Here is a 26,383-nt window from a genome sequence, read left to right on the forward strand (position 1 = left end):
AACAAAGGAGTTCTTTAGAAATCTACCCCTGCGTGCCATCTTTTGAAGAAAATTCATGACCCAGCCCTTTGTCCCCTTTAGGTCAGAGATGGGCAATAAGCAGTCCCTGGGCCAGATGTGGTTAGCCTTAGCAGGCTCACCAGAAGATTTATTTACCTGTGTGTCCATAGGAATGGCTGCTCACAGCTCCTGTTGGCCACTGTTTCCTGTTCCCAGCTAACATGAACATCGGGAAGCTTGGACCAGCCCGCAGAACCCTAACTGCCCACCCCACTTTAGGTACGTGAACTACTAAACAAAACATCATGACACCAAAGCAGTCTAACGCTGGCTCTTGCCTGGAGAGATGAAAACAAGAACATGCTAGAGAGGGTGGGGGAAGAGAAGGAGGAGAAAGCTAATTCTTCCCCCTGCTCACAGACAGTGCTGGAACCGAGTGTGTGAAAATCAGCATTACATAAGGGCCAGTTCCCACTGTGATTCGGAACAAAAAGAGCTAACGCAAGTCAACGGCAGCATCTGCAGATCATTACACAACACAGGCAGCAGCACAGACAGCTAATCAATCAACTGCTGCCTGCCATATAGCTGCTTCCGGTGGCAGGGTGTGTGTACTTTCCCCCTTAAGGTTCCCCATATGGTGTGGGCCTAGACACTACTACTACAAGCAAGGTAGGTATTTTGTAACATTTACAGAAAAAATCTTCATCAAGTATTAACTACTGAAATGCTATTTATTGGTGGATGGACCCAACAGAAAGGGGCTATGTTTTTGCTCTAAAGAACACTGAGTATTTTTTTTAAAAGATTTGATTTTCAGCTATATTAAATTGGACTCGAGGATCACTTAAAAGGCAGGCACTTCATCATATGACATTCTTCTGCAAGACCTTTGGACCCTGATGTGCTGACCAGGACATCTCTACATGCTTTCAAACCTGAACTGTGGCCTTCTATGTCATTTTGCATTGCATCAGAGTATGAGCTCTTTGGACCACAAACTCGGGGGGGGGAGGCATGCTCCCAGTCCAGAGTAATTCCACTGAAGATTTTCTGCTCTGATACCATTGCAAGCCAACAAAATCCAATCCCTTACCTTAGTAACTTTGTAGAACTGTCATGTATCTTTCTGGCTCTTGAATTTTGTCCTTTTAAACACAGTTCATAAGAAACATGTCAAATATTTTCTTTGTGATTATCAGCCTCACCCAATCACTGGCAATAGGTGGATGAATTCTACCCAAGAGGGAAGGACTACAGAATTTAAAAAGATTCTCCTGTAAGTTTAGGCTGTATGCAGGGAAGGGTGGTTTGGAACTGATTAAAGGAAGGCTATCAAAACAAAGCCAGTGCTAGGAGCATAAACCCCATGAGCCAGTCTCTGAAGAAAATCACCGCTGATCAGTAGAGAACTACAAAATTAATCTGTGGCACCAGCAGCTGGGATTTGCTGGCATTGTTGCTCATCTCTTTGCACAACTATCTCACAGAGACGCGTGCTGCCTACAGACAAACTTTTCCCATTTCATCATGGGGCAAAATGCATGTTTTCTTAACCATGGAATACCTGGTTAATTTATCCAGAGAATTCAGCATTCATACACCTTTCTCTACCTACCATTAGACAGATTAGTTACTGTTACTTCCTTTCATGTACCTTTGTGCCTAAGAAGCACCAGTCATATGGCACCGCATCACTGATAAATCAGGATCAAGTTGCGGCTATTCAGTGCGTTGGGTCATGTTTCCGCATTTCACTAGCCAGAATTTTCAGGAGGATTTTGTTTTTGCTGCTGTACCTTTTCACTTTCTCAGCACTGACTGAAAACTAATTATCTTGGTTTCAAAATTTTGAAAAAAAAAAAATTCTATCTGTTTCCGGCTAAAAGAAATAATGAAATGAAGGAATTAATGGAAAACTCCCCCAGCCACCACTTGTGACTTGGCAAAGGAAACTTCTGCTCAGGCAAGAAATAAACTTCTTGGTAAGCAACACACATGGCTTTGGTAGTTGGTCACCGTCCAACCAGGTCCGAAATTAAAAGTAATCTGTCATCTTCGTGTTACAAACTTCCATTTACTGTATGGCACATCTAAACTGGTTAAGTTGCTCCTCATGGTGAAACACACAAGAATTCCCCAGTGACTAAAAATTTTGACTAAGTTTCACATTAAGTTAAAAATCTGTTTAAGTATCAAAAACCTTCAGAAACACAGACTTCACATAGAATCATTATTGTTTGAATAACAACCAACCTTCCTTTTCAGGGGAGCTCATGCACAATTAACAGCATCCTTCTCTATAAGAAACACCACATTCTATTTCATCCACAGTTCTCTGAAGAAAAAAGATCAAGATTTCCTACTGTCTGTTTTCCGTCTCTCCCTCTTATCATAAAGGCACATTTAAAAATAAGATTCTTTCATACTAACAGCAGAGATTAATGTTGTAATTATTAACTATTAAACCTAAAACCCACAACTCAAAGGGAGTTTCTATTGTACTGGACACTGTCTACTCACAGAGTAAGGTTTTATCTACATTACTAAGTTTGAAGTGCAGCCATGGTAGTGCTTTAATGCAGCCATGTGTGCATGGCACCAGCTCTGGGAGAGAGCTGAATGCTCTCCTGGTGCTGTAGGTAAACCTCCTCCAGGAGGGAAGTAGCTAACAGCACTGGGAGCCTGTTTACGCTGGTGCTTTATAACGCTGTAGTTAGCTCCACCCAGGAGGCGGGAGAAATTTTGCACGTGAAGAAGAAAGTTACAGCACAGTGCATTGGAAAGGTAGACAAGCCCTGAGAGACAGGAAATTTTTTGTGACAGAAGCTACCTAAACAGTCTGATAACGGCTTAGTAGTAATCAAATTACCCAACAACGAGTCAGGATGGTTCTATGGCAGGCAGCTGCGAAGTTACAGTGTTGTGCCTTGTTACAGAGGGAACCCAGTTGGGAATTCTAGTTCTGGTTTCTCCTTATCTTTGCCAGTAAAGGAAGCCTGCTCAGGTCTTGGGAAAAAGAGGGAGGTTCTCATGCTGTTGTACAAGTGCTTCCTCGGACAGTCCAAGAAACAAAACTGATGGCTTGCAAAGAAAGTCCTCATCCACACTTGAAATGATGGTCACTGTGGCTACTACTGAAAGGGAGATGGGGGGTTAGGTGGGAGCAGTTCTGGGATAAGGCGAAGGGCCAAGGAATCCACCAAACATTTATCTGTCTATAATGAGACCAACTGAGATTTTTCTCATTTCATGGAAGATACCTAGGTCACATTTCTTGTAAAGTAGGTACTTATTTTGCTGGAATCCTCTGTGTTACATCACAGTCCAGCAGAGTGAAAGGACTGAGTTAGTACAAGGTATGAAAAGCTACCCCTAGCTTTGTCTATAGTTTGGTAAATATTTTGCGATTTTGCTTTGTTAATAAGCCATTGCAGGTAACTATTTTTTGGCTACAAGAGGCAGACTATGGAAATAAAAATGAACATTTACTGGGACCAAGAACACAGTAATTCACAGCCCAGAGATCACTAACAATTTTGATGGGAAACCTTTGGGAGAGGTTATCAGCGTTAACATTTTATGTCCAGATACCATTTTAGTGGGGGCAGGGATCTGACCTGACCACACTCATCAACATGAGTCACATATGATGCTGCTCCAGGCAATCTCTAAGCACGACAAAGGGGCAATAATGCCAAAGCGATTTCTTGTTATGGCATCAGAAGAGTTAATATAGGAGACAAAGACCTAGCGAGAGTCTGGATGAGCTTTGTGATGATTTTACTAGCTAGATTATTATAGGGACATGCATAAAACAAACCACAATACAAAACGGGCCTCAACTGCCACTGCTTTCCTTGAAGAACAGCATGCACTGTTTCAGTTAGACGGAAGGTTACAATTACTGGCAAAATGTAAGTGTATTGACTATTGTCCCATGATTGCCAGAATGTAACTGAAGACTGCCAACTGAACATTAATTTCTCTGGGGAGTTTTTCTGCAAGGATAACAGACCCACGTGAGGTATTTGGAATTTCACAATGCAGACCAGATTCTCTTCTGCTGTGTTGAATTTCCCTATGAATGCTTCAAGTAACAGCCCAATCAATCAGCCAATCTCTATCTACAGCCCTTCCCTCCCAACATCTTGTCATCAGATTGTCCTTTAAATTATTCTCCTCTGCTAACAGGTGTGGGGAACATACTGAAATCTAGTCATCTTCCAATTGAATGATTGCATAATATCATTTTCAATCCACTTACCCTGAATGCTCGATATCTCTATGCAAGAAACTTAAAGCTATCTGGTAGGGCCATACTTTTACAGGTTACACCTCCCGAAACCAGGATTCTCTCATTCAGAAAAATCCATGGTCCTGCCACACCATGAATGCTACCGGACCAGACAGCCCTAGGCTCGGAGGATAGTGGGAGGAGGGCCAGTGGCTGGGTGACCCCTGCCGGGGGGCTGGTGGTCCTGTGCAAGAGAGCCCAGCGGGACTTGTGTCCCTGAGCCCAGAATCCATAGGGCTGGGGTCGAATCCAGCAGCCTGGTGGGGGCTAGAGCTGGCATGCACTGTTCATTGGGCCGGATCCAGCCCACACATTTGACATCCCTGCTCTACGTGGCTGACAGCTCCGTGGAAGGTGCTGTTTACGGAGGTACCAATGTGTGAAAATTCAGACATCTCTCTACAGAAGGCACGTACAACTTTCATGTTGCTCCTGAGCAGGCGAAGCAGCATTCAAGATATTACAATAATGTTGTAAGAGAATAGAGAGTTTGAAAAGTAATCTGTGGACAGTTTTCATAAGCAGATGAACAGCTGCTTCTACTTTGACACTTTCCTTTTACCACCCACTCATCTAAATAAAAGATACATTTCTCAAAAACTCGGGACAGAAGAAACACTAAACAGAAGATCACAACCAATAAAGTGATGTTAATTCCATCAATTAAAAAAAAAAACAAAAAGAGCAATATAGACAACTTCCAGACATCAAAAGTGAAATAGACATTTGACTTTGATTCAAAGGTTGGTCGTTTTCATCAAATTGATCTCACCTTTCTGAGTCACTAGAACAGTGCTACATTTTCAGAGCTCAAGATAGTCACCCTTTCTTTATTTTTAAAGAAAACATGTGACTGTCCTGACCCAAAGCTTACACATCATCTTATAACCAGCGGCACAGTACGGATGGAGTTTGTTACTGAGGAAAGACAAGAGAATTCTCACCTTTAAATTAGCTATTTTTAGTTCAAAGAAAGATAAATCATCATCCTATGGCTTCCCAGTGAGTCTTGCCTCAATAATCTTAGTCTGAGGTTTCTGTTTTTGGAAAAGCCAACAACCTTCTGGAGTTTAGTATATTTTTATGCACTACCAGATAGCCAAAAGCTTCTATGAAAAAAAAAAAAAGGAAATTAATTGTAATTAGGATCTGTTCTTGAAGCCAGAGAGGGGAAGGAATATGAATGAAGTCTATGACTAGTGTTTTTTTGTTTTTGTTTCATTTTGTTTTTTGCTATTAGAAAAAGAATATGAAAGTGATGTGCGGCAGTGGGGTGTGGTGCCTGTGAGTGGCAGGGAGCACAGAACCATGTGTGCCCCTGGGAGTAGGGTGCAAGGTAAGCATGCCACCCTGTCACATCCAGATCCTTCCCTTGTGTGGCACATTCTTTAACCTGGCATATAATTTCCCAGGGTTGCCAGATTAAAGAGGTTCAAGAGTACCATCTCCTTGAGTACAAATAATATTTTTAAGCTTCCTAGGGTGCACTATAGCAAAGAAACTTGAGAGATTTCCCCATTCGCCTTCTTGCCAATAGAAGGTTGAACAACAAGTGACCTCTCAAATGTTCAATTACAGCTGCTGGAGAAAAGTTAGGTGATATGCTGGTCCTGACGCTCAGAGGGGCAAAGAAGGGTTTTAAAAATCTGCTTCAGGCAGGCAGAAAGAAAACCTGCCCCGAACTGGAGACACCGGTACATGCCAGGCCTAGAGGGAGGGGACTTCAATTGGGGCCCATTAAACAAGAGATATAGACGGAGGAGATGAGTTTAAACTGAACAGATTCCCATGGGGAAGCAGAACCTTAATCCACACTGACATGAAGCTAGGGTCAGAATGGCAGGGCCTTTCCTTTTAACTTGGCCAAACTCAAGAGCAACTTGTTTTAGTTACCATCTCCTGAAACTAGGCACCACGAAGGAAGGGAGAAGAGGCCTAATCTAGCTCTCTCCCATCTTCTGATTTCTGTATTCCAGGCAGTAGCAGCAAAGAACTGACACAATTCTAAACAGCAACTGTAAAACTCACCAGAGGCTGTTTCCTTCCTCCATGTATATTTTACTGTATTTTCAAGAAAATTAAAAATAGCATTTTTACAAATAGACATAATACACAATAAAACAATAAATCACATACAAAACAAAAAATGTGTCACAGCCTGCTAACAAAATCCACAAAAGTGTAAACCACAGAAACAACTAAGTGTTAAAATGTGTTTCTTACAGCTAACACACCAAACAAGGTACCAATTTACACATATAAAAATAAAAAACACAACAATATGTAGTTAGAAAATGGCAACACAAGATATTCTCATTCAAAGATGCAAGAACACATTAGGGATTTCAGTTCTTCCTTTACAAGAAATCGGCTGTCTTTTTATTATTATGAATCTGGAGTAAAAATGTGTTATCACAGTAAAAAAATAAAGATAATACTTAATAAATGTGTTCGTTTCTAAGATGCTGCATGACTGCTTGTTATTTAAGAATATTGCCAATTCAGATGACAGGTAATTTTCTGTGAGACAAGTCAACTAAATTATTTTAGAGATACCTTGGATTTTCTAGTATCGGAGGGGTAGCCGTGTTAGTCTGGATTTGTAACAGCAACGAAGGGTCCTGTGGCACCACAGGACCCTTCGTTTCTCTTGGATTTTCTGTTACTCAAATTGTAGATGCTTTATTTTTGGGTCTTACTTGTCTCTGATTTTTGTAGTACAGTACAACGTAATGTTGGGAAAACAGAGGATTTGCTTAGAAGAATGTGGTGCACTCTGAATATGTCTAAGGGAGGACTGCAGCCAATAAAAGTAAAACAATTAAAAACTAACAGGAAGCTCCAGTAGACTTGGGAAACAGAAGATACAAACTATCTGCAGATTTAATAGAGTTTGTCATGTGTTCTGCATCACAGTAAAGCACAACTCTCCAGGAGGCACAACAAAAAACTCAAAGCCTGAAGGGAGAGGAAAGTGCTTCATGCAGCTGTTAAGTCACCATCATGCCTTCCCCAGCCCAGAGTAATGCAGAGGCCAGGGACGCCCCCCATCTTAACAGACTGCGTGAAAGGGCTACCTAAATTACAGCAATCTGTCGTCTCCTCCAACAATGTAGCCCACCCTTAGCACAGGGCTTTCTGCTACCTTTCACATAGGTTGCATCATGGTGAATTCTCTCCAGAGCTGATCCTGGGCTCTGCCAGCCCTTTTCTGATACCACTGCAGCACACTAGGGTCACAGAAAGAGAGAGAATCCAACCCCAAATTTGTATTCTACTAACTGAAATACTCCTAACACTGATTCAGCTATCGGTGATCACAAAGGGGGCCAGGGGAATAAACACATTTATTCCCTCCGTTCTTTTTCCACTTGCAGTGACCATAAGCACAAGATAGAAAATTTACAACTTCCTTCCTTCCCCCTTGCCTCTTCATTGATGGCAAAGTAGCAGAGAGGGATGGAAAATAAAAGAGCGAGAGAGGGACCCTTTAAAAGATAAAAAGGTAAATACCTTCCTGCAACAACAGCTCTCATTGGTGAGTCTTTTGGCCAAGGAAACTTGAAAAACAAAGTTGCGTAAACAGAGAATAAACTATTTGCCTTTATTTTATGAACATAAGAATGGCCATACCAGGTCAGACCAAAGGTCCATCTAACTCAGCATGCCACCAACCATCAGCCAGTGGCCACTGCCAGGTTCTGGGACAAAACCAAACAGGTAATCAAGTGAGCTATCCCTGTTGCCCATTATAAGCTTCTGGCGAACAGAAGCTAGAGATGCAAGCTCTGCCCGTCTTGGCTCATAACCACTGATGGACCTATCCTCCATGAAATAATACCTAGGAGACAAAGGGTAGCTGCAGACCTCAGGTGGATAGAGTACTGATGGGAGCAACCTCTAGGTGGTTCTTTGCTGAGGGCAAGGCTTTTAACCTTGTTCTCAGTGTCCTTTTGACCTCACAGTTCCCCAGAAATCTGTTAATTTCCCTCTTGTTCTGCTTGATAATTTGTCAGCAGACACAAAGACAACATTGCATCACTCTGCATTCAATTCACACTCACAAGGCTATTCAGCATTACAGGGGCTAGAAACAATTTCTCTGTGAAATTAATTTTTCTGCAGAAACTAATTAGTTTAGGACCTTATAGTCACAACATAAAACTTCCTACAGACTATTGGTGAGTGTCTTTTGTCAGCGTACACATGACAATTCCTAAGGAAGCCAGGAAGGGGGGCATTGCAACTTGTTAAAAAAGCAAGAAAAGGAGGTTGTAATTTTCCCCCATTCCTTCCCAAAAAATACCCCACAGACCAAAGTATTTAGGGGGAAAAAAGTCATAAAAGTTTCTGAAACCCCAACTAAGTGGATCATTTCATAAGCAGATGTATTCCTCTGGCAGAAAAAGGTAACCTGCATTTGGAAGAAAAGTTTCCAATTCTGTAAGTAAAACACCCCCACAATAATCAAGTGCCCCAGTCTACTAATTAGTTTAATGGCATAAGAGACCATTACATTGCCTAGTGTCTGAACTGAATAGCACAGATCAGTAAATTTCCCTTAGTTACCTATGTATAGCGGTGTACATCTTCAAAGCACGTGCTCCAGAAAGGTATTAAGTCTTGATCTGTAGACATCAAGAGATGAAGAATCCACCACTTATTTCATTTAGTAATTTGTTCCATTGATTAAGCAACCTCACTGTTAAAATGACGCCTAATTTCTAAAATGAAATTGTCTAGCTTTAACTTCCAGCCTTTGGTTCTTTCTCAGATAAAGAGCACACAGGTACCCTGTATATTCTGCCCCGGAAAATACTTATAACCTCTAATCAAGTCACTTCTCAATTTTCTTTTTGACAAGTTAAACAAACTGAGCTCTAAGTTTCTCACTATAAGGCATTCTTCTTTAATAATTGTTCTGGCTTTCTTATACACCCTTCCAGTTTTCCATCCTTTTTAAAATGCCAGCAGCAGAACTGAGTACGGTTATGACATTTGCCTTTTTCTTTTCACCATTTGCTTTCCTACATTAACAGATTACATTAGCTTTTTTGCCACAGCATCAGCACTGGGAGCTCATAGTCAGCTGTCGTCCATCAAAATTCCTAAATGCTGCTTTCCAGGATCCAGCCCCTCAAGTCTGTAAATATGGCCTGCCCTCCTCATTCCTAGATGTATAACTTTACATTTGGCTTGTACTGAAACACATTTTGTTTGAATGGTCCTATTTTACCATGCAACCCAGACCATTCTTTCTGACTGCCCTCTCTACATCACTCCACCAATAACTATCATCCACAAAAGTTACCTGCAGTGATTTTATATTTACTTCCAGATCACTGTTCAAAATATTGCACAGAATCATGCCTAATACTTATCTTTGTAGAACCTGTCAAGAACCCCTCCCTCAATTCAGTGACAATTCCTTATTGACAACTCTTTTTGAGACCTGTCAATTAGCCAGCTCTTAATCCATTTCATGTGTGCTTTAATACGGTATAATACAAATTAATCAAAATGTTGCACCCTAAAAGTCTATTACATTTACATAGTTACATTTAGCAACCAAACCTGTAATCTCATTGAATGAAGTCAAGTTTGACAAGACTTATTTTCCATAAAATCATGTTGACTTATTAATTGTATTCCTAACCTTGAACCCCTTTTCTCATATCAGCCACTCCATTATTTTAACTCAGATTGATGTCAGGCTCACAAGCCTTTAGATAGCTGGGTTACCCTGCTTACCTCTTTGGAATATTGGCACAATTTTAGTGTTCTCCCAGTCTTCTGGAATTTCCACAATATTCCAAGATATATTATAAATTAACACAAGTTAATACAGAGAGCTCCCCAGCCAACTATTTTAGGACTCTTCAGTGCAAGTTATCTGGGCCTCCTGATTTTAAAATGCCTACATATATTAGATGTTACTTGGACTCCTTAGTTACTAATGGACTTGAAATTGTGTCACCAGCCTCATGTTATATTGCACAGCAGCCTTCCAAATACAGAAGAGAAATAGATATTCAACCCTGTTAGCCGATGGCCAAGGATGTTTGGTGAGGTGCCAGCTATGCCCGTTTTATACCATCCGTGACTTTAACCGCTAGGAGGCACTGTCCCTTCGCGGCGGGCAGTCAACACTGACTGACAGGTGCCCCAATGGCAGCACTAAGAGCCTTTCCACACCCGTGACTTTAACTGCTAGAGCTCAGAGCCCCTTCGCAGTGGGCAGTCAGGATTGACTGACAGGCGCCCCAAGAGTTTGCCCCGTGGAGGCGGCACAACTCAACGCTAGGCTCTTAGTACTCTCACCTAATGGCCAGGCTTTATAGCCAAAACGGCTGAGGTTCTTTAATTGTGTTGGCTGCTTTGCAGTAAACCAGAGAAACAAGTCAGGCTTATGCACAAACGGTTACCCAAAATTTATTAAACTAGATTTTAATCATGTGGTTACAAAATTGCTAGTGCCTACTTATTTAAATGTATAGATGTTACACACACAAACAAGTTACAAAACTGAAGCCACTATCCCAAAGAAAGAAAACAAAGAATAGAGCTCTATTTCAAAATATGTGTACGCTAAAGATAGGAGATCAGGTGTGGGTGCTTCTTACCCTCCTTGCATCTCTCGATTCCAGCGGTGCCAAGCCAGGATCGGTCACTCAATTCCGCGGAAAGACGAATAAGGGACAAGGCTTAGGGACCCTTTTAGCTGCAGAAGCCTTGGGAGGCTGTCACTTATCTGACCAGCAGATAGATAGTGAAAAGCACTCAAAAATCATGGTGCTGTAGGTCCCATACTTATACCTCTCTACTCCTCTATTCTCTTTCTCCTTTCTTATGCCAAATTGGGGCTGGTCTGTCTGGGTGACGCCAGCTCTCGCAAGAGTAGTTTACACTTGCAAGGGAGAGAAACAATAAGTTTCGACTACTGGACATTCCTTTTATTAGGGTAAATATTTTCCCACCTAGGATGTTGGGGTGTGTGCATCACGTTATTTAGTAGGGGCTAAGAGCCATGTCTGTCACAGCTTCTCTGTCTGCTGTGAGCCTAATCGTTGTATATGTTCCCAGAGGCCCATTGTAGCAGCACACCTGTGCTTCTCACAGCTTCAAAGGCTGTGCTGGAATTTATGTTAAGTGCCCTGTTGTTTTGGCTCCCTTGTGTTCCCAGCAATGCTGGTCTGAGAGGGGGCTGGCTGTCTGGCTACAAACCCTTCTGATTTTTATACACTCTAACAATTTTATTATTTCCATATAATACCACCATTGCTAGGATTGCTTGTCATGGATTAGTTGCCTCATGTCTTTAGCTTCCCTTATACATTTTCTACACTTCATAATTTCTAGTTGATATTGACTGCTATCTACTGCCCCCATTGATAAATATTGCTTTTTATTTCTCATTGCTGCCCTCACATCACCTGTAAACGGATTTTTTTTTTGGGTGGGGGGGGTTGGGCCAAAGATATCCTTTTTCTTGATTGTGTAGTCGTTTTTGGGGCAAAAAAAAAAAATCCTCCAATTTTCATTTTAATTTTTCTGCCTAATATTCCCCCCTTCCCCCCGCAACCATTTCACTCACAATTTTCCTCTGCTTTGGTAAACTAGCCTTTTGAAGCACCAAGTACAGTATATGCCCATTTGTCTGAAACCCTATTATTCAAACTGTCACACTATCTGAATACCCTCCTCATTCCCCAACACGATACATGCTGCAGAGGGCAAGAGAGGGATTTAGGTAATGAAGAGGTACAGCAAGTAGAGCAGAGACCCCAACAGCTAGGACTGTGAGGAGGACAAGGCACAAGAAGGAAAATGAATCCTCACCCAGCTGCTGAATACTACTGACTCTGATCCCCCTTTATTACACAAGCTCCCGATTATCCAAACATAATCTGTGTCTTCCCCCCATGCTATCTGGATGATCAGGAATATATTGTATATACACATTACTTGTTGGAACTGCTTTACGTTTGCCCATACTGAAGATAATGAGGTCATGCTCAGTGGTCCCGAGACAACCGCCAACATCCAGTCCAGTGACTAGCTCATTTTTATCCCACTGGAAGAGGTCCAAAATAGAGCTACTGTATGTTAGGTGCAATGGCTTGTGTGTCTGAAAAACATCTGAAACCTTTAAAAAGTTCAACAACATTTTATCACTGGCTGCAGGAGGCTTCTAGCATGTGTCTCTCTCAAACTGAAGCTCTCTGTAAGAACACAACACTTCTTTCCACACAAAACAGACAGGTGCTAAAAGTGAAATTCGTCCTGTTCTCTGGTTTGATTCAGTGGTATGTAACAGCCTGACTCTAGTCATTTATCCTGGGCTCTGCTAGACAGCCCATATGGGCTGATCCAGCTCCAAGTCCTGGCTTTGGAAAGTGGGATAAGACAGATACAAATACACTTTTACCAACTTAACCACATTTTCAGCAGATAGCCTATTTCAACGTGCACTAACCCAGCGCAAATGCACCAGCAATATGCTTACTTGGGGCCAAGATGCTGGTCTGGATTGTAGGTCTTTTTAAAAAATTTGATAAAATTAACTGTCATATCACTGTTACCGTTTCTCACCATTTTGATGGAATGTGACTATCTTCACAAGTTGAAATTGGATAAAAGGTTGGATCTTTAATTTTAAATGCCAGAATGAAAAAGAAACTCAGGATGATGTTACCTCAGCCATGTTTCATCTCTGCACTGGACTTAAATTTGAGTTCTCTGTGTATTTGGGAGCTGTTATAATGACTAAGTAACAGAAAGGTTCTGTAGTATATGTTCTTATGCAGTTCCAGTGTTTTATTAACTAGATCGAGCCAGATTCCACAGAGAGTGTGACAGTACTATTATCTGTCTATAATCTGTCAAATCATTACAAAAGCTCCTATTTCTTTTAAAAGTTCAGTACTGCCTTTTAGATTCCCTTGTTATGTAAAGCATGTATTGTGCTTTGTATTTTATGTCCTGATCAAAGTTCTCCTCCTGTTCAATGCAAGTTTCGATATATTTCAGGTATTATGATACAATTGTCTACATTTTGCTTTTTTAATTCTGCATAATTAACGTGACAAAAATAAATCCTAGAATAGATACAATTAGACTCAAACAAAAGAAGCCCTTACACCAGTTTAGCTTATTCCCATTTAGGAAATGAAATAAACCATAACTGTGTCTACGCTACAGCTGTTTATGAGCATAATCATATGGGCAAGGAAAAGATTATGAACATCGACAAAACGAAAACAATGGCATTTAGAGATAAGGAAATAGGAAGGAAGATCAGTGCAGATGGGATCAAACTAGAAAATGTAGAAAAGTTCACTTATCTAGGGAGAAACATGACAGCTGATCTAGACTGTAAGGAAATAGCGACTACAACAACAATAGCAAAAGCACATTTGAAGGTGATGGATAAGATCGGGAAAAGCAAAGCAATTAGCTTAAGAACAAAGCTGAACGTCTTGAAAACATGTGTATTCAGCAGCATGTTGTACAGATGCAAGAGATGTGTGTTAATGAAAGATTCAAAGAGAAGGATATTGGCATTCAAGAAGAGTGGTTATAAAAAGATCCTGAGAATAGGATGGCTGCACAAGATCACCAATGAGGAGTCATGTAGGAAGATACAGATGAAAGAGAACCTACTGCAGAAGGTTATACAACAGAAGTTACAGCTATCCGGGCATATCTGCAGAATCAATGATGAACGAAAAGTTAAGACTCTGGTATTCACCATAATGCATGGTTTGAATATGAGAGGAAGACCCTACAGAGAAGGGGTAGATGATATAGTAGATTGGTGTGGAGCTAGTCTGCAGAAACTAAGCCACTCCGCACTGGACAAGGAAAGATGGAAGAAAATAGTGAGGGAGGAATCAGACACCAATGGGTGCTTAGCCCACAGCTGATGATGATGAAGGAAAAGAATCCTGTCCCTTCTGATACAGTTATGCCATTACAATTTGATTGGCATAAACCAGACCACAGCCTTCCCGTAAATTCAACTAAGCGTACTGTGAACTACAGGCATGAGTTCTCCTACTTTCAGCCAGCCAAGGGTTTGATGGTAACTGCAGAAGAAATTTTGAATTTCCATCACAATTCTTTAGAGCTGTAGTAGATGTTCCTTTTTTTCCCTCTCCAAGTTTTACAAACTGGAACGAACACAAAACATAGAATGAGTACTCTTAAGAAATGCTCTCATTGCCTCATTTCTGAGCAACCAGCAAAGACCTTTTTGTCACAATTTTCTCTACATTCTTCAGGGCATCTTCTGCCATTTGCACACACTTATGCAACAGTTTATGTAGAACAAACAGTCCCTTCCTGGACACTTGCCACCACTGGAGAGTCAATCCTTTCTCATGTTTCACCTATCATCCTCTTTTAACATCGATGTTGATTCCTCTGGTTCTTTTACCTTTTCATCTATTTCTTCATTTGCAGCAGACAGTGATGGATCTGAAAGTTTAAGCCTACAGCAAAAGTACATGTCCAAGACAAAATGCCTTAATCGCTTCCATGTATTACTCATTTTAGAAAACAGTGAAAGTGACTTCATAAAAAGAATGCAACATTCTCTTCAAGTTCAGTTATTTTAATAGCATTATTGCCAATTAATCTCTCACACTGAGGCATCAGAGTCACACAGAGACTGGTCCTGAAGTAGATACTCAATAGTTGAGAGCTATAAGATCCTAAACAGGGTTTGAATTATCACAGTAACATTGCAGTGACATCACAGGCATTGAATATGGCTCAGTTATAGTATTAAATTCATCAATGTTCTGGTCTTCAACTTTAATAAACAAAATTGCATTCAATGGCGCGTTTGATCTGGAAGAGTTAAAGAAACCGTTTTCTGCACTTTTTGAGATGAGCACAAATCCGTACTAATTTTCTGCCTAATAATTACATTTTACTTTAGAAAGTCTTTTCATAATTTCAGTTCATTCAATTGCTTGTTTCCTAACACTTCCTTCAATTTAATGAATCAAATACATTCTTTCAACAGCATTTAATAGTCAGTAAATGCTACATGCCCATACACAGTACTGATCAACAGTTTTTGTGTTAGGATGAGAAAGCACCACCTACCAAATCCAAAACCAAAGACTAAAAAACAACCATGTTCTTTGATATCCCACCTGCTTTCCAAAGTTTTCCAACAAGTCAGCTCCCTCCTAACCCAGCACCAGGCCACCCACCCCTACACAAACATCCACCATTCTACCTACTTCCTTCTCTACAACATGCAATGGCTGCAGTTTTCCCTCTAATATTTTTCCATTCGTGGTTGGAATAAATTTTATCATCTGTACCAAGGCATGTGCAGATGTGCGCCACCAATAGAGAGACAGGTTGCCAGCAGAGGGAGCTCTGCTAATCAGCTGAGTGGCACCTGAACTTCTCCTGGGCAGGTGCCCAAGTGCTCAGCTTAAAGGCAATACTGAATGGCAGTTGATTCTGCTTTCTAAGGCCTTGTTTACACTACATGGTTAGGTCCACATAAGGCAGCTTCTGTCAACCTCATTATGTGAGTGTCTACCTTACAGTCTTGCTCCCACCAATGTAAGTGTCCTACTATGCTGACATAATACTGTGGGAGCACGAGCACCTGGTGGCCGGGCCTCACTCGCAAGGCAGAATGACCATACACTCCATCTTGGAATGCTATCATACAGCGGCGGGAAGGTCTGAAGTCAGGCCAGGAGAAAGAAATCAGAAAGTTGACAAGTAGTTGGAGAGTCCCCAAAGAGAACATCCTGACAAGCAGATAGTAAGCCCCCAAAGAGAACAGCTGGGGCTAGTAGCTGGAAGCCCCCCCAAAGAGAACATCTTGGTTGTACAACATCAGAGGGTCTCAGGGGAGGTTCAGAAAAAGACCAAGGACAGAGGAAATCTTGTAACATGTTCTAACAGGCCGGGAGGATAGAAAGCCCAAATTAGGTAACAAACGCTTTAATTGGCCAGGTATCGAACCCCCAAGTAAGAAACAGTATAAAAGGTGATTTAACAGGAATAAGGGTGTGGGCTCCTGGACACAAGGCGGAGGCTAGCAACTTCCAGTCCAGACAGCAGACCCCGGCCTGATCACCCGGACGTCACCACCACGAAAGGTCCCAACCAAGCCGTATCTCTGACTTGAAGGGCTGCTGTAACGTAGTTATTGGTGAGATGTGGGAGCATTGGATGTTATTGGTAAGTCACATGTAATTATATATAGTTATATATAACCTAGTATTTAGCTTATGCCAAATAAATAACTATCTATATATATATATATATATATATATATATATATATATAACAAGTGTTAAGTAATTGTAGTTACAAATAAATAAATAAATCACTATTGGTAAATACCACTAGCTGGTCTAGCTGGGTCTGTATAGAGAATTATTGGGACTTAGAACAGCCACAGGGCATTGTGGTGTTCACAATCGGAGTGTTATTGTTTCTGGTACTCATAATACTGTGGAAACCTAGGTTTTAAAGTAAATACACTAAATCACATATTGCTGCTACACTATATCAGGCTGCTATAAAGGTGGGGTGGTTGGTCCTGGGCCACCCGACTCCCCCCGCTGTATCACACCCCACGCGCACCCACGGGACCCGGAGTAGGTCGGCACATCGTCAAATACCTTCTCCTCCACAAGAGGACTTAGGTATATGTCTGCGTAGTTAGGGCAACACCAGGTCTGAGTAGATAGAGCCCTCCACAGATACAAATTTTTATCTGCAGATTTCTGCATCCAGATAGAAATTGGTAGGCATGGAACCACATAACACTCCAGGACCCACATCAGTGAAAAGAACAGGAAGTGGGGCCACCGATCCAAGAAGCCTGCACCCTACACTGCCAGCTCCACCAGTGGGGCTGTACCACCCCCAACACTGCCCACTAGGGCAGGCACTATGCTAACCAGCAGTTGTCCCCAGTCACACTCTAATGTTCACGCAGCACACATATCCCCAGACCAGAGACACAGACAGCTGCATGGAAAAGATGGAGGTGGGGTTGGGGCAGTGTAGCTGTGCCAGAGACCTGCTGGCACAGGCTGCTGGTGTGGCAGCACCACATTGTGCTCCCTTCACTGCTATGGTTTCCAGGAGAGCTCAGAGGAGGGAGTTTTGAGAGGGGAGTTTAGAGGGGGAGCTTGGAGGGAGCCAGTGACTTCTATTGCCCTTAAACTTAAATCCTTTATAACAACCTCTATCTGAAACATTTAATTAAACCCTCATATATAATTAGAGTAGGAAATGGAGGCAGAAGCCCAGCAGCAGAGTGGGAGCTATCCTGTTTATTGTGTCGAGTGCAACATGTATGACTACCTACCCTGTGGGCGGGTGGCGTATGTGCGCGCTCGATGCAAGGAGCTCCTGGCCCTCAGAGACCGAGTGCATGCTTTGGAGGCCAGGGTGGCTGAACTGGAGGAGCTAAGGAAGGCGGAGGTGTTTGTTGATGAGACTTTCCGGGACATAGTAGGGCTGTCCCACCTCCAATCTGACAGTCCTGATGCTGTTACGGAGGATGAAAGGCTCAGGGAAGGAGAACAGTCAATGGGAGCAGAGGGAAAACATCCCATAGTTGGGACCCTCCTTCCAGAGGGTGCTGTGGTATCCTCTCGTGCCGAGGATACTTCTCCGGGGGAGGGAGCGCCAGCTGTTAGGAAGAAGCAGGTTTTAGTAGTGGGGGATTCGATCATTAGAAATATAGATAGTTGGGTTTGTGATGACCGGGAGAACCGTATGGTGACTTGCCTGCCTGGTGCAAAGGTTGCGGATCTCTCGAGGCATCTAGACAGACTTATGGGCAGTGCTGGGGAGGAGCTGGTGGTCGTGGTACATGTCGGTACCAATGACATAGGGAAGGGTAGAAGAGATGTTCTGGAGGCCAAATTTAGGTTACTAGGAAAGAGACTGAAATCCAGAACATCTATGGTGGCATTCTCTGAAATGCTTCCAGTTCCACGCGAAGGGCCAGATAGACAGGCAGAACTTCAGAGTCTCAATGCGTGGATGAGACTATGGTGTAGGGAAGAGGGGTTTAGATTTATTAGGAACTGGGGACACTTTTGGGGTAGGGGGAGCCTATACAGAAATGATGGGCTCCACCTAAATCAAGGTGGATCCAGACTGCTGGCATTAAACATTAAAAAGGTCATAGAGCAGTTTTTAAACTAAGAGGTGGGGGAAAGCCGATTGGTGCGGGGGAGCACGTGGATCGGACAGAGACTTCTCTTACACGAGGCTCCATAGATAGGGATTCCCTAGAGGTTAGTCAGATAGGGAACGTGGGAAATAATATATGGGCAAGATCAGATGTGAAACAATTGCATATAAAAAAATCCAAGGCATCTGTGAAAGGCGGACATATAAATAGTGGTAGTTTTTTAAAGCGCTTTTACACAAATGCCAGGAGTCTGTCTAATAAGATGGGTGAACTGGAGTACCTCATATCAAAGGAGGAAGTTGACATAATAGGCATCACATAAACACGGTGGAATGAGGACAAACAGTGGGACACTATCATACCGGGATATAAATTATATCGGAAAGACAGAACAGGTCGTGCGGGTGGCGGAGTGGTACTATATATGAAGGATAACATAGAATCAAATGAAACAAAAATCCTAAAGGAATCAAAATGTTCCATAGAATCATTATGGATAACAATTCATTCCTCTAATATGAATATGGCATTAGGAATATATTACCGACCACCCAACCAGGACAGTGATAGTGATGCTGAAATGTTAAGGGAGATTAGAGAGGCTATCAAAATAAAAAACACAGTAATAATAGGAGATTTCAATTATCCCCATATTGATTGGGTGCATGTCACCTCAGGACGGGATTCAGAGATTAAATTTCTTGATGCCTTAAGTGACTGCTTCTTGGAGCAGCTAGTACAGGAACCCACAAGGGGATTGTCAATTCTCGATCTAGTCTTGACTGGAACGCAGGATCTGGTCCAAGAGGTAACTGTTACTGGACCGCTTGGAAATAGTGACCACAATATAATAACTTTTAATATTCCTGTGTTGGGAAGAACACCGCAGCGGTCAAACACTCTGGCATTTAATTTCAAAAAGGGGAATTACACTAAAATGAGGAAGCTAGTTAAACAGACACTGAAAGGCAGAGTAACTAAACTAAAATCCCTGGAAGCTGCATGGAAACTGTTTAAAGACACCATACTAGAGGCCCAACTTAAATGTATACCCCAAATAAAAAAACACAGTAAGAGACCTAACAAAGAACCACCATGGCTTAACAGCCATGTTAAAAAGGCACAGAGAGAAAAGGGCAGCTTTTAAAAAGTGGAAGTCAAATCCTAGTGAGGAAAATAGAAAGGGACATAAACACTCCCAAATTAAGTGTCATAACGTAGTAAGAAAAGCCAAAAAAGATTTTGAGGAACAGCTAGCCAAAAATTCAAAAAACGATAGTAAAATGTTTTTTAAATACATTAGAAGCAGGAAGCCCGCTAAAAAAGCAGTGGGGCCCTTGGACGATAAAGATATAAAAGGAGCGATCAAGGAAGACAGTGCCATTGCGGAGCGATTAAATGATTTCTTTGCTTCAGTCTTCACAGCTGAGGATGTTACAGAGGTTCCTAAATCTGAGCCAGCCTTTTTAGGTGACAAATCTGAGGAACTCTCCCAGATTGAAATGACATTAGAGGAGGTTTTGGAGTTAATTGATAAGCTGAAGAGTAACAAGTCTCCAGGACCAGACAGTATTTACCCAAGGGTTCTGAAAGAACTCAAATGTGAAATTGCGGAGTTATTAACAGTGGTTTGTAACCTATTCTTTAAATCCACTTCGGTACCCAATGACTGGAAGACAGCCAATATAATGCCAATATTTAAAAAAGGCTCTAGAGGAGACCCTGGCAATTAGAGATCGATAAGTCTAACATCAGTACCAGGCAAATTAGTAGAAACAATAGTAAAGAATAAAATTGCAAGGCACGTAGAAGAGCGCGAATTGTTGGGCAAAAGTCAGCATGGTTTCTGCAGAGGGAAGTCGTGTCTAACTAATCTATTAGAATTCTTTGAAGGGGTTAATAAACATGCGGACAAGGGGCACCCAGTGGACATAACATACCTAGATTTCCAGAAAGCCTTTGACACGGTCCCACACCAAAGGCTTTTATGTAAATTAGGCGGTCATGGGATAGGAGGACAGATCCTTTCATGGGTCGGGAATTGGTTAAAAGACAGAAAACAAAGCCTTGGAATAAATGGTAAATTTTCACAATGGAGGGGGGTAACTAGTGGTGCTCCCCAGGGGTCAGTCCTGGGACCGATCCTGTTCAACTTGTTCATCAATGATCTAGAAAATGAGGTCAGCAGTGAGGTGGCAAAGTTTGCAGATGACACCAAGTTGTTCAGGACAGTCAAAACCAAAAGGGATCGTGAAGAACTACAAAAAGATCTCAGCGAACTGAGTGATTGGGCAGCAAAATGGCAAATGAAATTGAATGTGGGTAAGTGTAAGGTAATGCACATTGGAAAAAATAACCCAAATTACACGTACAACATGATGGGGTCAAATTTAGCTACGACAGATCAGGAAAGGGATCTTGGAGTTATTGTGGATAGTTCTCTGAAGACATCCACGCAGTGTGCAGAGGCAGTTAGTAAAGCAAATAGGATGTTAGGAATTATTAAAAAAGAGATAGAAAATAAGACAAAAGATATCATACTTCCCCTATATAAAACTATGGTACGCCCACATCTTGAGTACTGCGTGCAGATGTGGTCTCCTCACCTCAAAAAAGATATATTGGCATTAGAAAAAGTTCAGAAAAGGGCAACTAAAATGATTAAGGGTTTGGAAAGGGTCCCATATGTGGAGAGGCTAGAGAGACTGGAACTTTTCAGTCCAGAAAAGAGGAGACTGAGGGGCGATATGATAGAGGTACATAAAATCATGAATGGTGTGGAGAAAGTGAATATTGGAAAGTTATTTACTTGTTCCCATAATACAAGAACTAGAGGACACCAAATGAAATTAATGGGTAGTAGGTTCAAAACTAATAAAAGGAAATTTTTCTTCACACAGCGCACAGTCAACCTGTGGAACTCCTTGCTGGAGGAGGCTGTGAAGGCCAGGACTCTATTCGGGTTTAAAAAAGAGCTCAGTAAATTTTTGCAGGTTAGGTCCATAAATGGCTATTAGCCAGGGGTAAAGTATGGTGCCCTAGCCTTCAGTACAAGGGCAGGAGATGGATGGCAGGAGATAAATCACTTGATCTTTGTCTTCTGTTCTCCTTCTCTGGGGCACCTGGCATTGGCCACCGTCGGCAGATGCGATACTGGGCTGGATGGACCTTTGGTCTGACCCAGTATGGCCATTCTTATGTTCTTAGCTCTGTCATTCCACAAAAAACAATTTCTATCCACAGATCCAGATTTATACCGACACGGGCCTTTATGTGTAGATACTCTGCCCCTCACATTGGCTGTCTTGTCAATTTCACAGCAAGAATAATTACTGTGATGGCTGTCAAATTACTTAATTTAGGTTGACTTTGGTTGGTAGTGTAGATATCCCCTAAGTCTGCCCCTTTTTCTAAACATAAACTGAAACTTTACCCACCCATCTTCCCTTCTCAGTTTACAGAAATTCCATAACTTTCTCTAGTTTGCTAGGCCTACTGAGAAACATTAACATTATTATCGATGCTTTTAAGAACTCTTAAAATTCTCATTCATGGTTTCAAATTAGATCCCAGAATTTTTAGTATCAAATTTCTTCAAATATATATGTTTAAGGTAAATACTTTTATGCACCCCATGAACTCATTTACTTTAATAACTACGTAACTGGAGACATCATCTGAATACACATGAGAAGCAAGACTCATTTATCTGAACGTGAACTCAAAATATGTACAAATTGGATGACTTCAAAGACCTCACCTTACTAAGCATTTATCAGAAAACTCGTTACATTCACAAAACACACCAACTCATATCTAAACCAAATGTCAAGTATTACAGGTATTTCCCCTCTCTGAGGATTAAATCTACTACAATCTTCAAGTTTTTGGGGTTTTTTTTAACCTTTAAACCCCTCTTTTTGTTAGTACAGTACAAAATAGAACATCTGAAACAGTTAACTCAAGAATTCCCAAAAGGAATTTCACTGAGATTTCTGCACAGAACTCACACTTGAGTGAGTACAGAAAACGTCCTTGCCTGTGGAGTAACAGCGGGGTAGCCGAGTTACGTCTGCATCTTCAAAAACAAGAAGTCCTGTGGTACCTTATAGATTAACAGATATTTTGGAGCATAAGCTTTCATGGGCAAAGACCTGCCTTGTCAGACCTGCTGAATTATTTCCCAAAAAGTTATAAGCATCTGAAAACAGCAAAATTAAAATTATAGCCTAATTTAACCGCCTTAGAAAGAAATGCCTTATAACGTCTTTGATCTGCCTCCCATAAATGTTATGTAAAAATACATACATGTTTAACGTTTGAATTAATAAAGTTTTGCTAGGTTTGGATCCTGGCAACACAACATCTGTGATCAACAAACTTTCTGTTTTTAAATTTCAGCTCAAATCCTGGTGGAATACTTGTTTCAGCACCACTCCTCCCTTACCTGAGTGATCCAGTCATAATTAGCAGAGTAGGTATCTGAAACAAAATGTATTTTGGGGCACTCAAAATATCGCAAGACAAACAGACTTGCAGGATATGGCACCTAAGCCATCAGAATACAGGTGAATACATTGTTATGGCATAGCAATGAAGAAGCGGGGTGATAGTCATTTGTAGAAAATATTAGTGAAACATTTTAACTGTTACTCACCAACCACAATACATTTTATGTATATATATTGCTTTTAATTCCAGCAACCGCTAAAATACAGCCACACTTGGGATGGAACAGAGCCAGAGGACCACTGGATCTTTAAAGCTCAGCGGCTCAGGAATGAGGCTCAGCGATCACAGGCAGCACCCCAGCCAAGAGAACAGGGATACTGGGTGAGTGTTGATTTAGATCACATAACTAGTCAGCAACATCTTTTCTTGTTGGTGCACCTGGGTTCTTCTTGGAGAGCTCAGCTCTTCATTCTACTCTTTGCAAAAATTGTAGCAATACACCTGGAAAAGTTACTTTCAAATTAGTGGACACAGGGAGCAGCCCAGTGAATAAGCACATTACCTGATTATTCCTAGTAGGACTATCAAAAGGTGAAAAAAATCATTTTGTTAGTCTTTAAAGTGCTGCATTTCTGCTGTTTTGTTTTGTTTTGTTGGAGTACAGACTTACACAGCTACCTCCCTGTTACTAGTTAACTAAGGGTAAGTCTACACCGGGGAAGAAAGTCAATTTCAGGTACGCAATCCTACCTACGCCATTAGCGTAGCTAAGACCGACATATCAGAATCGACTTTCTTCCATGGTACAGTCCGAGGATTGGAGGTCTCAAGTAAACATCCTTATGCCATGCAATAGTGTGGAGTACAGGGATTGACAGCCAAGCACAGAGAGGTCAATTTTTGCTGTGTCTTAACCAGAGGCAGCAAAATCAAACTCCGGAAAATTGACTGCAGCATGTTGATCTTCACGTAAGTATAGATTAGCCCCCAAATGTTATAGTAATAGGTAAGGTAACTATGAACCCATTTAGATGAATGGAGAGAAAGACACTCTCTCATCCTTTCCGCTGAAGGAGTCTTGACACCATAGACCCCTGACAGCTCAGTGAATCTGCAGTCAAGCCAACAAAAACAGCAACACCGAGAGATGTCAACTTTTTTAAAATCAAAATCTTCAATTCTGATAAATTCTGTATAAATCCATGGGAAGACATACTGATGGAACGTGCAAGAGTCTCACTGATGGAAGCATCTACTGAGCTATTCCACATATAATGGGCATCAATGAAAACCAACTGTACATTACTCAGCATAAACACCAAATTATGAACTGGTGAAGGGAAAAATCAACTTAAAAAGTTAGAGCACCACAGAATAATAAACAACCCTCAAAAACTATACACAAATATCTCAAAAGGGTCCCACAGTCCATCTATCGATAACATATTGAAATAAAGGAAACCCAAGTTATTGTTTTAAATATCTATTTACTACAATTATTGAATGTGACTAAACAATGACTCAAATTATACAAATATTCTACATACAGGAATGGTCAGACTGGATCAAACCAAAGCTCTATCTAAGCACATATCAGCCTCTGAAAGCAATCAGTACCGGATGCTGCAAAGGATTTAAGAACTAAACAGTGGGCAACGACAGGATAAGATGCCTCTCTCCACCTTAGATCTCATCCTGAGCACTAATAATTAGAGACTAGCATAAACCTTGAAGCAAGAGGTTTACTACCCCTTCTGTATTTATTATTATACGTCCTTGTTATCCATGTGAACACCCTAGCCCTTCGCGAATCTCAGTTTTTAGTCTCAACAACTCCCCGTGGCAATGAGTTCCCCAGCCTAAAACCCCGGTCCGTCAGAGCATTTCCCTCCTTCGCTTTTGAATTTGCCACCTTCCGTTGCCATTGACCGCCCCCGGCTCCTGTGCTCGGAGAGGGGGAGAACAAGGAAGCACCATTAACGTTTCACCACCCGATCGATTCTCGGCTCGCAGCGCCCGGCAGCGCAGCCAGTCACATCACTCTTACATAACCTCCGCGGGGGGCCGCGCCGCTCCGCCTGGGGGGCCTGATTTCCACGCCGCCGCCGCCGCCGCCGCCGCCGACTTCCCCGCTTACCTCCAGCCTGCAGGTCCACATGAAAAGTTCTGCCTCCTCCTCCTCTGGTGGCTCCTAACTCAGGCGGGGCCCCCCGGCCCGGGGCTCGGCTCCTCGCTCGCCAGGGGGCTCAACACCCCCCCCCCCGCCCCGGTCCGGGCTGACCCGCCCCCCCTCAGGACGGTGACACACGACAGGCGCCAGCGTGTCCCCCGCTGCTTGGCAGCCCCAGCCGGCCCCACCCCTGCCTCCCGCCTCAGGCTGAGCCCCCCGGGGGGGGGGGGGTCGCGGCCTGGGCCTCTCCAGGGGCCGCTCCCCTAGGGCCCGGCTCCCCCGCCGCCTCCATTGTGCCCCGGCGCCCGCCCCGCCCCAGCCCAGCGCTCACCTCCCCGGCGGGGCTCGGCGACTCCTCCCGCGGCAGGTAAGGCGCCGGCCCCGGGAGCGGCTCGGCTCCGCCCGCGCCTCCTCGGCTCCGCGCTCGGGGTCCGCCTCGCTAAGCGTCCCCCCGGCCAGCGCAGCCAGAGGAGCCCCCGGGCGGCAACAGGCGCCTCCGCCGCAAAGGTTCCGCGGGGAGGAGAAAGGTTCCGACGTCCCGGGGGACACGAAGGCCCCGCAGCGAGGGCGCGGGGCGGGAGCCCCCTGGAGGCAGGCGCCAGGCGCGCTGAGGGAGGCGCGGCTGGGCTGGAGTCCCAGGCGTGGGGAGGGGGGCCCTGATTCCCATCCCACAGGGCTGCCCCCCAAATTTGCCACCCCACGGGCCAGCAGCAATGGGGCCCGGAGCCAGCCGGCAGTGCCCACGCTGCAGAGCGGCATTCCCTAGGCTGGAGCCCACCGGCCAAGCACTCCCGCCTCCCTGGCTTTTCGGAGGCGCTGGCTCCTTGAGTTCACGCGGCCTGGCGTGGGGCCTGCTGCGCAGATCTGGCTGCAGGCTCTGAGGTGGCAGCCGGCTGCCTGTGGGGGTTCAACAGGCCTCCCCTCCGCTGGGAGCGTGGCGTTTTGAACACCCTTGCTGTGTGAAGACGAGCCAGCCCGTCACGCGTGCGCTGGCTCCGCAGCCCTGAACAAGTACTTGATCCCACCACTCAGCGAGTGTGAGGGGTCAGCTCAGACCCCGGCTGAGAGACAAGACAAACGGGAAACGCGCTGCCACTGTTCGGGGCCAGTGCCCACTAAGTGCGGAACTGAGAGCAAGCAACTGTGAATTACAACACTTGAATTCCATCTAGGGGCTGGACCTGGTAATGTCAGACTGCTTACTGCTGTGCGCTACCTGTGTATCATTACATCGTGCCCATGACCTGTTGAGACTTAGGCGTCCATC

General features: G+C 43.1%; 1 protein-coding gene across 1 annotated transcript in view; it reads right to left on the reverse strand.

The window, feature by feature from the left end:
- RAD54L2 (RAD54 like 2) overlaps positions 1–25,538 on the reverse strand; it is an 83,528-nt gene extending 57,990 nt beyond the window's left edge. Inside the window, exon 1 of the mRNA XM_075005080.1 lies at positions 25,448–25,538. The gene's annotated coding sequence lies outside the window, so the exon portion shown is untranslated. The remainder of the gene's footprint in view (positions 1–25,447) is intronic.
- Between the last annotated feature and the right edge of the window lie 845 nt (positions 25,539–26,383).

This window comes from Carettochelys insculpta, chromosome 11 (assembly GCF_033958435.1).
Source record: "Carettochelys insculpta isolate YL-2023 chromosome 11, ASM3395843v1, whole genome shotgun sequence".
In the NCBI taxonomy this organism is placed as follows: Eukaryota; Metazoa; Chordata; order Testudines; family Carettochelyidae; genus Carettochelys; species Carettochelys insculpta.